The sequence below is a fragment of the Phaseolus vulgaris genome, chromosome 8, assembly GCF_000499845.2.
Source record: "Phaseolus vulgaris cultivar G19833 chromosome 8, P. vulgaris v2.0, whole genome shotgun sequence".
NCBI lineage: Eukaryota > Viridiplantae > Streptophyta > Magnoliopsida > Fabales > Fabaceae > Phaseolus > Phaseolus vulgaris.
The window spans coordinates 29,112,579-29,126,458 of record NC_023752.2 but is presented as its reverse complement, the minus strand read 5'-3'; the positions used below and the strand labels follow the sequence as shown (position 1 = coordinate 29,126,458).

Below are 13,880 nucleotides of genomic sequence, written 5' to 3'. Positions count from 1 at the left end.
CTGAAGCCCGACTCTTTATTTCCTTTGTTCACCCAATACAAGGGGAACCCGTCGAGAAGGGAAGGGTCTTGATCGTTGCAGCATACACGCACGAACTTCCCCTTCCAATCCTTATAGGATTGCTGGAAGATGGAAAGAATGGACCTCCCGGCGATCCCGTTGAGGCTGACCCATAGACGATCGCCCGGGTTCTTCGCCTCGAACAGGTAGAGGAACACATCCACCGAGGCCGGATGTCCCAAGTGTGCGCAGAGAATTTGGTAAGCCCGTACGAACGCCCAACTGTTGGGATGAAGCTGGGCGGGGGCTATGTCGAGCTCGGTTAGGAGCTCCCTCTCAAAGCGTGTGAAGGGAAACCGAAGCTTGACCTTCTTGAACATGGTGGTGTAAATGAAGCAGAAGGGGGCGTCGTCGCTCCCCCGATCGTCGGTGCATATGGGCTCACCAGGAGGACAAGGGCGCACGGATACTTTGTCATCGTGCTCTTTACTGAAAGAGAGGTGTTCCTTATCACCTTTCTTGAGGCGAAAGATGTCGCGATCGGAGTTGACGGATGAAGTCTCACCCAGCAAGGTTGCGGAGGCCCACGGGTATAGTCGTTTGTAATCTGGAAGAGGCTTCACCACCGCGCTGGTTTGTGGTGGGTTTGGTTGTGGTTGGCTAGGATGAGAGGACGCGGGTCTCGCGACTCGGTCGGAAGGGACGTTGGGACCCCTTGGGGGGTCGCGGGAAGAGGAAGGGTTTGCCCTACGGGTTTTCGTCGGAGGGTTGCGAGGAGATGGAGGAGGGTTGGTGTGATTTTTGAACGAGTCATCGAGGAAGCAGCAAGAAGACGAAAAGGTATAAGAGTTCGTAAACAGAAAGACTCGACAGAAGAGCAGAAGAGGGAAGAACAAGAGGGGCTCGCAGAGAAAAGTGCAGAAACCCTAAACGAAGAAAAGAGAAAACAAAGCAGAGAAAACATCCCGCAACGTATGCTCCAGACAGGTAATGGATGATGCAAACCGATCAAAATGCAGCAAATATCAGTAGAAGTGATAAAAAAAGTTACCTTTAGATGATCAGAAGAGTATTCAGAAAGATGGAGGTTGGGGGAATCGGAGCGTTCGCTGGAGCGTTTCAAGAGTTTGAAGAGAGGTAGAAGATAATGAAACAGTGAAATGGCGCGAAGTGTTTAAGAGTTTCGAAGAGTTTCGAATGTTGCGAGAAGCGCAAACGACAGTGGATAATGGCCGTTGATGAGTCCACGTGTCGAATGATTGAAGAAGTTGGTGAAATGTCAAGTCAGTGAACAGTATGAGCGCCAACGCGCGAGGCCACGTAGGCCGCCGGATTTAAACCTCTTTAGTCTTCTTCCTGAACAAGTCGCAGCTCGAGACTGGGGGGCTTGTGTACCGACCAGGTCATCGGGTGTGATGACGTGTCTAGCACGTGACTACGTGAGGCAGGTTTAGCAGAGCACGTGGCTAAAGAAGGGTGAGTGGTTCAGAAGCTAGTGTAGTCGTCGTTTGTGGAAGCAACGTGTTACAACATACATGATCGGTTGTCGCCTAGATTGTATAACGTCGACGTGTTAGACAATTGGCGACCAGGTGGCTTGACATCGCCGCAAGAAGCACATCGCCGAATCTCCCAGTAAACTTAGTTAAAGCTGCTGGAGGCTCAGAAGAGCAAGTTCGGTAAGATGATTGTTGCGCTAGCATGGGGCATGGAGGTCGAGTAGGGGGAAGGGAACAACTTGTCCATCAACGACAGGATTCCCAGAGTGGACATTCGCTAGTGGCAAGGTTCCCCCAGCTAGAACATGCATGGTGTAGCAATAAGGAAGGTACCACTAACGACAAGCGATGTCATAGAGATGGTGCATTATGCTGCACCCAATACTCGCCTGGTCAGATGGTGTTCTAGGGCATATTGCACGTTAGCTTGCTCCTTGAGTAGAGGACTTAGCCGCACGGCTGGTTACTACACAGAAATAACGTTCAAGTTGCCCCAACCCAGATGACGACGCGTGTAGGGTTGGATGCTACCTGTTACTCCAACCCAGATGATGACACGTGTAGGATTGGATGCAATAGAGAAATGACGCTCGAGTTACCCTAGCTCAGATGACGACACGTGTAGGGCTGGGCGCTACCTGCTATCCCAGCCCAGATGGCGACATGTTCAGGGCTGGATGCGAGCCACACGTCCAAAAGCATAACGGCCTGGAGAGAGAAGAAACCTAGCTATAAAGGTAAACTTAACATAATGTGCAGTGGTACGTTTTCATTACGGCTCATTTGCTAGGGTTGTGTGCTTTAGTATGGTCCTACAGAGCATATTTTCTCTCAGTTTTTGAGCGTCGGGGCGCCACCGGCTGCAGAGGCGCCACCTTGTGTTTTCAGGTTCTCAGAAGAGGCTTTCTGTGGTGTGGACTTGAAGGGCACGTGGAGTCAAGCTGGTGAGGAGGTTCGTGACGAGGCAACGCTCTAGCGCTAAGTCAACCGGCAGGATCAACTTTTGCGTGGGCTAGGCCACACAACCTCTGATATGTGTGTGTGTGTGTATATATATATATATATATATATTTTATTTTTTCCTTATCGTCGGCCAAACCGACGCATAGGCAATATTTAAATTTTGCGTCGGTTTGGCCCACTCATAAGCCGCCGCATATGCGTCGTTTGTACGTCCACTCAGATTATGCAATTTGCGTCCATTTTGTGTGGGTTTAACCCACGCAACGTGCGTCCAACTCACTGGTCCATGCTAATTTCCATTTGCTTCCAAGGTTCTTTCGTCGGGACTGTGGCTACCAAAAATCCGATGCTTGTGCGTCCGTTTTTGGCCTTTTGCGTCCGTTTCTGACTCACGTTAAATCCTTGTTTTCTTGTAGTGACACCACAAGCATTGCACAAAGTTTTTGGTCCCAAAGGACCAACTCTCCACTGAGGAGTGTCTCTCGATTCACAGTGACTACATCTTCTTCCTCCAATTTTAACATCATTCCCATGCAGTTCTTCTTTCTTGATTTCCAGATCTTAGTTCTAGACTTCCGAAATTTTGTTGATTTGTTTTGCAACGTTAACAAAGACTGCAAGTAGCCATGATAGATTTTCATGTTCTCGTCACATCTTCCTTCTCATGCTGCTGTAATTCCTTGTTATTCACCTTGTTTTGGTTTTCTCATGAAATCAATGGAGATCAGATCCGTGCTGTTCCACAAAATGAACCAATAATCCAAATTATCTTGGGAATCACGTGGGACAAAAAGTGGTTCTTCTAGGTACTCAACATTGTCGAAAGAAGAGAGATTTTTGTCAAAGTTGAAAATTTGATGGTCTTTCTCGTAGTATTCGTGGTTGGAATTAGCTAAAGTCATGGTGGAACAATGTTCTTATAAAGAGTGAAACTGTGAGCTACAATGAACTTGCACAGTGTACGAACTCCACGTTTGATTTATACGTATATGCATAAATATATAAGTAAATCTTTTAAGAACGAAAAAATACAGCACCTTAATTAATTTGAAATATTTTGGGCAAATATGTTTTTTTTTTTCTGGTAATATTTTTCAATATGTTTTACGTTACAATATATAATTTATCCACTTCTTAATTTTGAATAAACATGAGTTTTAGTAGTTAGGATTTATTCACGTATATATACCACTATTAAACCAAATTATGAATTAAGTATTCTCGACTTTAATGTTTCAAATTATTTTTACGTATACTAAACCAATGGTGGCAAATTATTATTAAAAAATACATTAATTTTGTCATTGTTTATAGTTTTAAAATATAGCTTTTGTACCAAATTCTAAATTGAAGTCTATATAAATATAAGTGGTGTATGTGGATTGAATTGAATTAGTTTTAGTTATATATATTATTTAATTAATTCGGTTTCATTTTTAAATTGAATTCAAATCCTCTTGAAAAAAGTCAAATTCAATGTGGTTCAATCCAATTTATTCTGGATTAAGCTGGATTAATTTTCAATTTTTGAAAAAGAGTCAATAAATATTAAAAGAACGGATAAAAATGCAAATTAATCTAATGAAACATCACATTTATTCAAATTATAATTTAAATATAATCCAAAATTTCTCAACGAACATATTCACAAAATAATGAATTTTATTAATGAAGTTTTTGAAAATCTACCCATATATTATAATTTAGAATAAAACAAAATTTGAGACTAAGTCCTTAACTTTTTTTTCCAAAACCCATCATAATTTTTATCCTTTATATCCTTACATGATTATAATGAACCTTTCACACCATATTCATATTAATGCATAAATTATTTATTCATAGTTAAACATAAATTTACATTTAATATTTAAATAAAACACTTAAACATAAATTTACATTTGAATATTTTTCTTAAAAGATTCTTAAGCATAAATTTATATTTAAATATTTTTTAACTCATGATTTTAAGGATGACAAATAAGACTAAATTTTAAAAATCTAACAACTTTTCTAGTATATTTTAAAAATAGTACTATCAAACTTGTGTAATAAGATTTATACCATAAACGAATGAAATATGTCTAATAAGTCAATAAACACATAAATTTTAACCACTACACCACAAATTCTTTTGTCATTTTATAATTTTTATTACATTTATTATCATTATTATTATTAATATTATTAATATTATAAGTATTATTAATATTATAAGTATTATAAGTATTATAAATATTAATAATATTTTTAGTTTTATTTTAAATAAATTTGAAATAAATTACATACAAATTTTATTTCTATATAATAATATTATTAATATTAATATTATAAATATGATAAATATTATTAATATTATAAATACTAGTGGAGTACACAGGCCCTCGCGCCTGTGTATCCGCATTTTTTATTTTTTATTTACTTTTATATAATTAAATATAAAATTTAATCAAATTAAATAATATATTATTATTTGTGTTAATTTTTTATTATTTATGTTTATATTTATTTTTAATTAAATATGTTTAAAATAAGATAAATAAAAGAGATGAAATATGAAGAAAATTAGCAATACACAATTTCAAAATCTCAACATTAGGGTTTTTGAAGCATTGATGAGATGGAAGACCTGGTGAAGTGGCGGAGACGGAAGAACAACAATACAGTTTCAGAATCTCAAAATTAGGATTTTGGAGACATATGTTTTTATATTAATTCTCTTTCACAGTTTTTTTATATACCACTCTTTTGCCTAAAAAAGAGTAACCGTCCATAAATCCACATTTCACCCATCTCTCCACTCTTTCCTAATAAAAGGCACCAATCTCTCCACTTTCCTGTCAGTTAAGTGAGAATAAATAAAATAAAATTTTAAAATTAAAAATTAAAAATATGCTTATTTAATAAAGAAGAATATTAGTTTAAAACAGAAAAGTAATCAATCTCTCCACTCTTTCCTAATAAAAGGCACCAATATCTTAAGTGAGAATAAATAAAATAAAATTTTAAAATTAAAAATTAAAAATATGCTTATTTAATAAAGAAGAATATCAGTTTAAAACAGAAAAGTAACCAATCTCTCCACTCTTCTGCCACTTAGGTGATAACAAAAAATAAAATTAACGTATCAATCTCTCCATTAAGTGAGAACAAATAAAATATTTCACTTCCAAATGATACTCACAAAAAAAATGGATCTTTAACAATAAAAGATTTTCATCTATCACATCAAAATATATTAATTTTTCAAAATAATATTAATTATTTATTTTAAAACATTAATAATCAACACCCTTTTTAACACTACCTTAATAATCAACACCCTTTTTCTATAAAATCCCAAACTAACAGGGAATAAAAAAAATTAAAAAAACAAATAATAAACTTGTATCTATTGATTTTATTTTATTTTGTTAAATTCTTTTTGTGTTTAAAAAATTAAAATCTACTAACCGTTTCTGTTATTATAGAACAATTAAATATACACATTTTTATATTACAGAAATATTGAACAAAAACAATTTAAAAAATAATGATTCCATTAGAACTCAAATCATCAAATCAACTCAAAGATAATGGTATTTTTAAAAAAGGTTGGTATAGTTACGGAAAAGGAGAGAGACTAAATAATAAATTATTATAAAAGAACGAACAAAAAAAGATAAAAAGGGAAGAGGAGAGAGACTAAATAATAAATTATTATAGAAGAACCAAGAGAAAGAAAAAAAAAAGAGAGAAAAGGAAAAGAAGAGAGAGACGTAAATAATAAATTATTATAGAAGAACATTTTATAGAAGAACGGATCGGAAAAAAAAAAGATAGAAAGGAAAGAGGAGACAAAGATGTAAATAATAAATTATTATAAAAGAACGAACCGAAACAAAAAAAAATAGAAAGGGAAGTTGTTATGGCATTAGTAAGCGGCAGTAGCATGCACCGATTGGAGAGGAGTAGCGTGCACCAATGATCGAGTCACGGAGTTGCGCCTGTCTCCCTTTCAATTAGGTGTCTGACTTAGTGATGGTATCTCTGAATTGCATATGTTAAGCCTTCTTTCCAATAACTCCATCGGAACCATTCTTCGTCTTCGTCACTCTCAGTTAAGAGGAAGCATACTAACAAAAAGAAGGAACATATAGAAGAACATTTCTATTTCTTTCGCCTTCTTCTTATTCTCCAAAAGTAAAAGTAATAATTTCTTCTGAGAAGGTTGGGTGTTAGTGACTTAAAACAAGGAGTTAAAGGGGGAGCACTATTAAATGACTTAAAATAAGGAGTTAACAGTTAAAGGGAATCGTGGAAGTTAACCCAAGAAGTGGGGAGTTAAAATATTTATGAAGTTAAAAAGAAGATGTTACATTTCAAAATTGTTGTCACTACTTTGGCCACTACTCACGTTTCCTAATATTTGTTTCTCTCTCATAATTTTAAAATAAATCATATCTTTCAATTCAAAACCGATAATCTATTTCAAATATTTTTTAAAAAAAAGTAGAAAATGACGCAATAACCAAAATAATGAAATAAAATCAAATATTAATCTAAGGATAAAATAGAAAAAAATTTGAGAGCAGTTAAAGAAGGAATCCCTTTATATATAGGTATAGATTATAATTATTAATATTATAAATATTAATAATAATATTATTAATATTAGTAATATTAATAATATTATTAATATTATAAATATTATAAATATAAATAATATATTTAGTTATTTTTTAAATAAATTTGAAATAAGTTATATAAGGATTTTATCCGTATATAACATTTTTTTATTATGTAACAGTTTTTTTTTTAATTTACATTACATACATTTTTTTATTTTTTAATTAAATTTGAAATAAGTTACATATGGAGTTAATTCGTATTTAACAGTTTTTTTTAATTAATTTTTTAATACATCACATACGGATATAATCCGTAAAAACTTTTTATTATATTTTAATTAAATTTGAAATAAATTACATACAGATTATATATTCGTATGTAATAATTTCTGCTTTTTAAATTAAATTTTAAATAACTTACATACGGATTAGAATCCGTATATAAATATATGTATGTAACATTGACTTTATATATAGATTTTTATTCGTATGTAATAATCTGTATTTAATTTCAGATTTTCTTGTAGTGATGGTGACACAAATAAAGTTTGTCCTTCACTAGTACAAATGGGACTCTATAGAAGTAACAACATAAAGTTAAACAATCTATGATACAACACTCACATAAAGGACAAAAAAATCAGGCCATAACAAATCATTTTGTGACTCCCATACATACAAGTTTAACCGTGCATACGAGTTTGTTAAACCAAGAAGCATTTATTCATTTTAGCTTCTTAATGGTTAGGTAAAATTGTTTACTAGGCGATATAGAAAAAGAGTTATCTATTTGTAAATTCTTCACTATTGTGAAGCCATCTCTTAGCACAAAGAGTGTTCAAATTTTATAACCACTCATTTGAGTGTGAACCTTGTATTAAAAACTTTATTGTTGTATATTTTGAAGAAGCTTTGTGTAATTTTCCACGAGAGGCCTTGCGTATACTTGTGCTTATCTCATGGAAAAATTAGCAAATAGCTAAGAATAACTTTGTGTGCTTACTATAAGCCAAAAGTAGCAACAAAAGTACTTGTAATCATGTTTTCATTAGTGGAATCTTGATGTGAGTTGATTTTAGAATTGTACATGTGTTTTAAAATTTTCACATGTATTATGATTTTGATTAACAATGATAGGTGAAACTCAGTGAAGATTGTCATTGGACATGAACTTAACCAAGTGGTTAAGTAAGTGTGAAGGTTCTCTCTAAAAGAGCAAAAAAGAAACACAATTAATAAGATGATGATTGTGAAAATTAAAGCAAGACAGAGGAATGAAGAAACCAAATTGAAAAGGAAGATAAATGACAGAATAATTAAAGAGACAATGAACAAAATAAATGAAGAGTAATGACGAAATTGAAAGGAAAAGTGAAGGAAAGAAGAAGCTTATGGAGTGGAGAAATGGAGTTGAATCACATCACTTGGGGGAGAGAGCTCCAAGATGAGTGAGGGGTGAGTCGCCACTTGATGCAATCTCTACTCAAGATAAGACTTGGAGAGGATTGGAAAACACTCAAGAAATCTTTCTGACAAAGCTTCTTTACTCAAATTTCAATGTGAAATACAAGAGGCAAGGCACTTTATTTATGAGTGTGAGTGCCTTGGAGAGTAAGAGTGAAGAGAGAGGGGGCGATAATGATGAGAAGTATTCTAGAAGGTAGGGCAACCTAGGGGTGCCACACATGGGTAGGATTCCTTCTAGAAACTAGGTTAAAAATGATCTTTCTAGAAGCTAGGTTAAAAATAATCTTTCTAGAAGCTAGGTTAAGAGAGAGAGATCATAGGCGACACATGGATGAATTCTTTTAGAAACTAGGTTTTCTAGAGACCTAATCTTGTCTTGTAAAAAGACTAGAAGAAAGAACATGTGATATTCTGGCCCATGTCTAGGTCTTCTTCTACTGAGGCTCCTCTGAGGACTGGTGGGACCTTGTCTTTTATTTTGAGATGACTGATCTAGGTGTGAAGTATCTTTTGTGCCCTTGGTCATCTGTTTGTAGAGTTGGGTTGTATCATGCCCCCAGGTTGGAAAGAATCCGACCACAAATTTAAAATTCCTGTTGATAACATAGTTAATTTGTTCACAGGAAAGATATAAACATTTTGAGAGGTGTGAAGTGAAACAAACTTATGTTCGTTGAGCTTTGGAAGTTCAGGTGGATTAGTTCTATATACAAGCGATGTTTGTAGAGAATTTTTAGGGATTAAGTGAATTTGTTGTTAAGGTCCTCTTAGAAGGGGGAAACCTTTAAGAGGAGTTTGAAAATTATCCCTAAATTTATTTAACAAATATGTCAAGTATTTATAATGATTAGGAGATGAAAAAGATAAGGAAGAAGAATACTTAGGATAGGCAGTTTGTATTTTTAGACGGGTCAACTTTATCGTTTTTAATGTGTGTGGTAAGATGATGAGACCCGATTTGACTTTATTTTCCTCACCTTTTTCATTGTCTCTTTTTGCTTTCCTTTTTACTTGATCCTCATTAAATTCTTTGGGAGAGAGGAATTTTAATATAATCTTATGCCTTTGGAAGTTGAAAGAAATTTTATTGGTATGATCATCATGTAAAATCTTTCTATCATATTTTCAAGGCCTTTCCAAAAGCACATGTGTGGCTTTCATTGGCACAACATCACATAAAATTTCATCTTTATATTTTCCTATGGCAAATGTTATGAGGACTTGTTTATTGACCATTATTTCACCCTCTTCACAAAGCCATTGTAATTTATAGGACTTTGTATGAGAGATAATGGGTAATCCAAGCTTCTCCACTACTCTTGTACTTGCCACATTAGCACAACTATCCCCATCTATGATCATGGAACATAACTTGTTGTTGATAAGGCAACGAGTGTGAAAAATATTTTCTCTTCGGGTTTCATCAAAATGTTTTTGAATTGTTCCCAACATTCGCCTTACCACCAATAAGTCACCTTCACATGGGATTTCACATTCATCTTCACTAGGGTTTTTGAAGGGGTAGGGTTCTTCATCTCATAATGACGAGTTGACAATGTATTACATTTTGGAAACATTTCATGCAACAACTCCAACAATTCAGGGAAACTTTTATTGGTCCACCAATTTGTTGCCTTAATATTAATTAATTTTAATATTGTTGACTAACATGTGAAACTTGAACAACCGAAACATAGATATGTCTTTGAATCATCTTTCAACGAATCACACATGTGTGCTTTCAACGAATCACACGTGTATATTAGAATATTGAAATTCAGATAGAGGTGTTACGTCTACAAATTCACCATGCTATATCCACGTTATATAACTCTTCAACAAACCATCACAATAAACATGTTCTCGTATCAAATTAATTTTTAATCATCTTTTATTCAAATGTAATACATAATATTAAAACTATTTTTCTATACAAATTTTATTTCTAAACCAAATATTAAATTACAATAAAAATATTTAAAACTTAATAAAAGCTAACCTTTTGTGGCAGGACCAGAAGTTCTCAACAAAGGTGGCGTGAACAACGGTGGAAGTGAACAATGATAATGAACGACGACATTTAACAACGACGATGAGGAGTGGTGGTAGTGACGATGAAGGTAGCGTACTACAGTGGTAGCAAAGGCAATGTGCTGCGATGGCAACAAAGGTCGTGGCAATGGTTGCGAATGTCTTACACTAAGCCAATAAAAATCAAGTGTGAAATTAGCAATGTTGTGCTTGAGAAAAAAAAAGGATAAATGCATATATTACATCGCTTCTTAGTAATAATCAATGTGATATATGAACCTGACATCACTTAAATTTTAAAACTTATTCATTTAAAACATAAATCAACACATATTACATCAGTTGGACCTCACAATCTGTGTAATATATCACCTCGAAAAATGTAAATTTTTAAACATTTTTTTACACTAAAAATAAACACATATTATACCTGTAATATATCATTGAAAAATGTAATTTTTTAAATATTTTTTTACTCAAAATCAATACATATACATTGGTTGGAAGTAACAACCAATGTAATATATGTCCAATATTTACAAAAATGCCACTTCAATTTTATTTAATAAATGCTCTTTTAACCGACCTAATATGTTGTTGTAGAAAATGTTATTTGCACTAGTGATATCCTCTTGATTAAATGATTCTGAAATTCGTAATACATATAATTATTTTGTTCTCTTTTTAATACTTCTTTTATTTTTGTAAATTTTGTAATTCTTTTGATGATAGTATTTTATTATGTTGCACATAACCATTGTATATTATTATGCATATCTACTTTATTAAATAGGTTACAAGGTTAAACTTTGTATATAGACTTCTCGCAATAATTTAGTAAAAACTTATAAAGAATGTCTATTAAAATTCTATCAAGAAAGAAATAAGGATGTAAATAATCAATAGAAAATACTATTAAGTTTTACTATACGAATAATATAACTATTTCACAAGTTAACTTTCTATGTTTAAAGTTTTAAATTTTTGAATTATTTTAAAGATACTATGAGGATTTTTTTATGTTTGAAAATTATGAATCTCATAAATTATAAATAAATAAATAATAAAATATATTATTAATAATAACATGTGACTTTTATTATTAAAATTTTCATTTTATTTTGAAAAAAAAATAGATTTTCATATATATGATCTATAAATAATTTTTTTGACAATCATATTTTTTAATTTTTTTAATTTAAGTATGATATATTTTCTTATATTGTTATATTGATAAAATAAAGTTATCAAAAAGTTTTAATTTTACCGTTAGTCACATCAATTCCTTCATTACACATCAGAGTTGTCGAGTTGTTAAACAATCATTTTCGTTTATATAATGCTATAAATGATACGTAGTATAATACGGAATATATTTATGCACTTTTGCTTCCTTTAAAGTCTAAACCTATACGCCAAGATTCCATGAAGGTACCAACTTTCACTTTAAAATAATTTTAAATTCCAGTTTTATTAAGTTTATTACCGGTTTAAGATATTAATTATTTATTATTTCAGTTAATCTGTAGTTTGATTTCTTTACTTATTACCGGAAATAATACAATTGTTTTTGGACCACTTTTGGTCTAACGAAAAACTCAACGCTATCTCATCTCTGTATTTTCTCTTCTCTTCTTTTCTGTATCGAAGACTTTTTTTCATCTTTATCTTCGCTTTGTTTATAACCCAATAAAAAGTGCCTCTATTTTTTCTCCTTAATCAATCATATGATGTTTAAGTTTTGATATTTTTTTAGTCACATCTCAAGGGCCTTAATATATTTTTATTTTCTAACATGTAAAAACATAACAACAAACTTATTAAATAAAAATGAAAAGTTTACACAATCAAGTTATTGGATTGGCCTAGAGGCCAAAGCTTTATTTAATAGCAAACCGGAACAACAACAGGGTTATTGAGCCAAAGCAGTGGAAATTATAAAGCAAAAACATACATAGAGATGGTAACGCCATGGTTTAACACAGCAAGTGTTAAATGGCTCATCAACAATTACGTACATATGGTGAGCATGGTGGTGTTGGTTTCTTTGCTGGAATGCAAGTCCTATAAGACTTACCGGGATCACATTTAATAGTAGGATTATTAGGGTCTCGTGTCCCAAGCGACACTCCTGCATAATTACCATATTTACATCATTACTATACTGCTCTATTTCAATTCAAACAAACATAATATATTATGAAGATTAAGATGCATGCGTATGAGAATTGAGAAAGTATAGAGAACTTAGAGAGTATATATTATTTATTACGTACCCTTGAGTTGTCGAGCCAGAGTTGAAGTGGGAAGGGTGAAAAGAGAAGCAAAGAGTAAGAAAGCAATAAGAATAGTCTTCATGGTTGGGAAATATGAATATGTGAAGAATGTTATGATGTATTTATAGTCTCAATTCAGTGAAGTAATAGGGACCTCTATACAGTGCTGCAAGAAGACTTCCAACAAGACTTCATACAGTGCTGCACAAAATATTACCTATTACCTCATTCATATCAACTTCTCTTTCTCAATGATAGTTGGACAGCTTCCAAACTTTGTAGAAATTAGAGAACATTGCACATTTATCAAATCTAAATGTCAAGTTTAACCTTTGACTGATTCATATCTAGGGATACAGAGGGAGACAGAGAAAAAAATGTTTACTTGTCACATCTTTATCAAGATGGCCAATCATTCACTATACTTTTTGGATCACACACACCAATTTTAGGTTATTTCCTCGAAGTACAAACATTTGTTTGGGAATTAAATTCATTGAGAGAAATGTATATTTCTTTATTGATATTGGACTATAAAAATCAATGGATGTTTAAAAATTTCCATCCAATTTATTCCAAGTTGTCTTCAACTAGTAGAGTATGCAGAGGGAAATAAATTTTGAAAACAACATCAAAATAAAATATATATTTAATTTAAAATAAATTTTTGAGGTGATTTGATGGATTCAGAAAATTTTGGTTTTTAAATTTATTAGGGATGTCTCTTTGATGAAGACTCCTCTTCGCATATCAAGGTTTCGTTTGTGGAAAGTCCAGAAGAAATTTTTTGCTCAGGCTGTAAACAATGTTTGTGATATTCCTTTGTCTTAATTGCCACCTCCTTGCATGAAAGGGAACCTGGTTGCGGTACAAATTGTTGAGGTTATAATCACAAGTTTTGAAGAATGCAAGAATCATCTCCACTACATGATTGTGATACCACTTACACATAATGATTTTAAAAAAAAACTTAGTTCGGTTTGGAGCTTTATCAGTCCCTCGAAAGCAACACCTTTAGGGAAAGACTTTTATGA

The 13,880-nt window shown here is 32.7% G+C and overlaps 1 long non-coding RNA gene across 1 annotated transcript; it reads right to left on the bottom strand.

Annotated features, from left to right (window-relative positions):
- Positions 1-12,422: 12,422 nt before the first annotated feature.
- Positions 12,423-12,991, bottom strand: LOC137826887 (uncharacterized). The gene is made up of 2 exons (XR_011083610.1): positions 12,847-12,991; positions 12,423-12,701 (listed from the first exon to the last, which is right to left on the bottom strand). It is a non-coding gene; the product is annotated as an uncharacterized lncRNA (long non-coding RNA).
- Between the last annotated feature and the right edge of the window lie 889 nt (positions 12,992-13,880).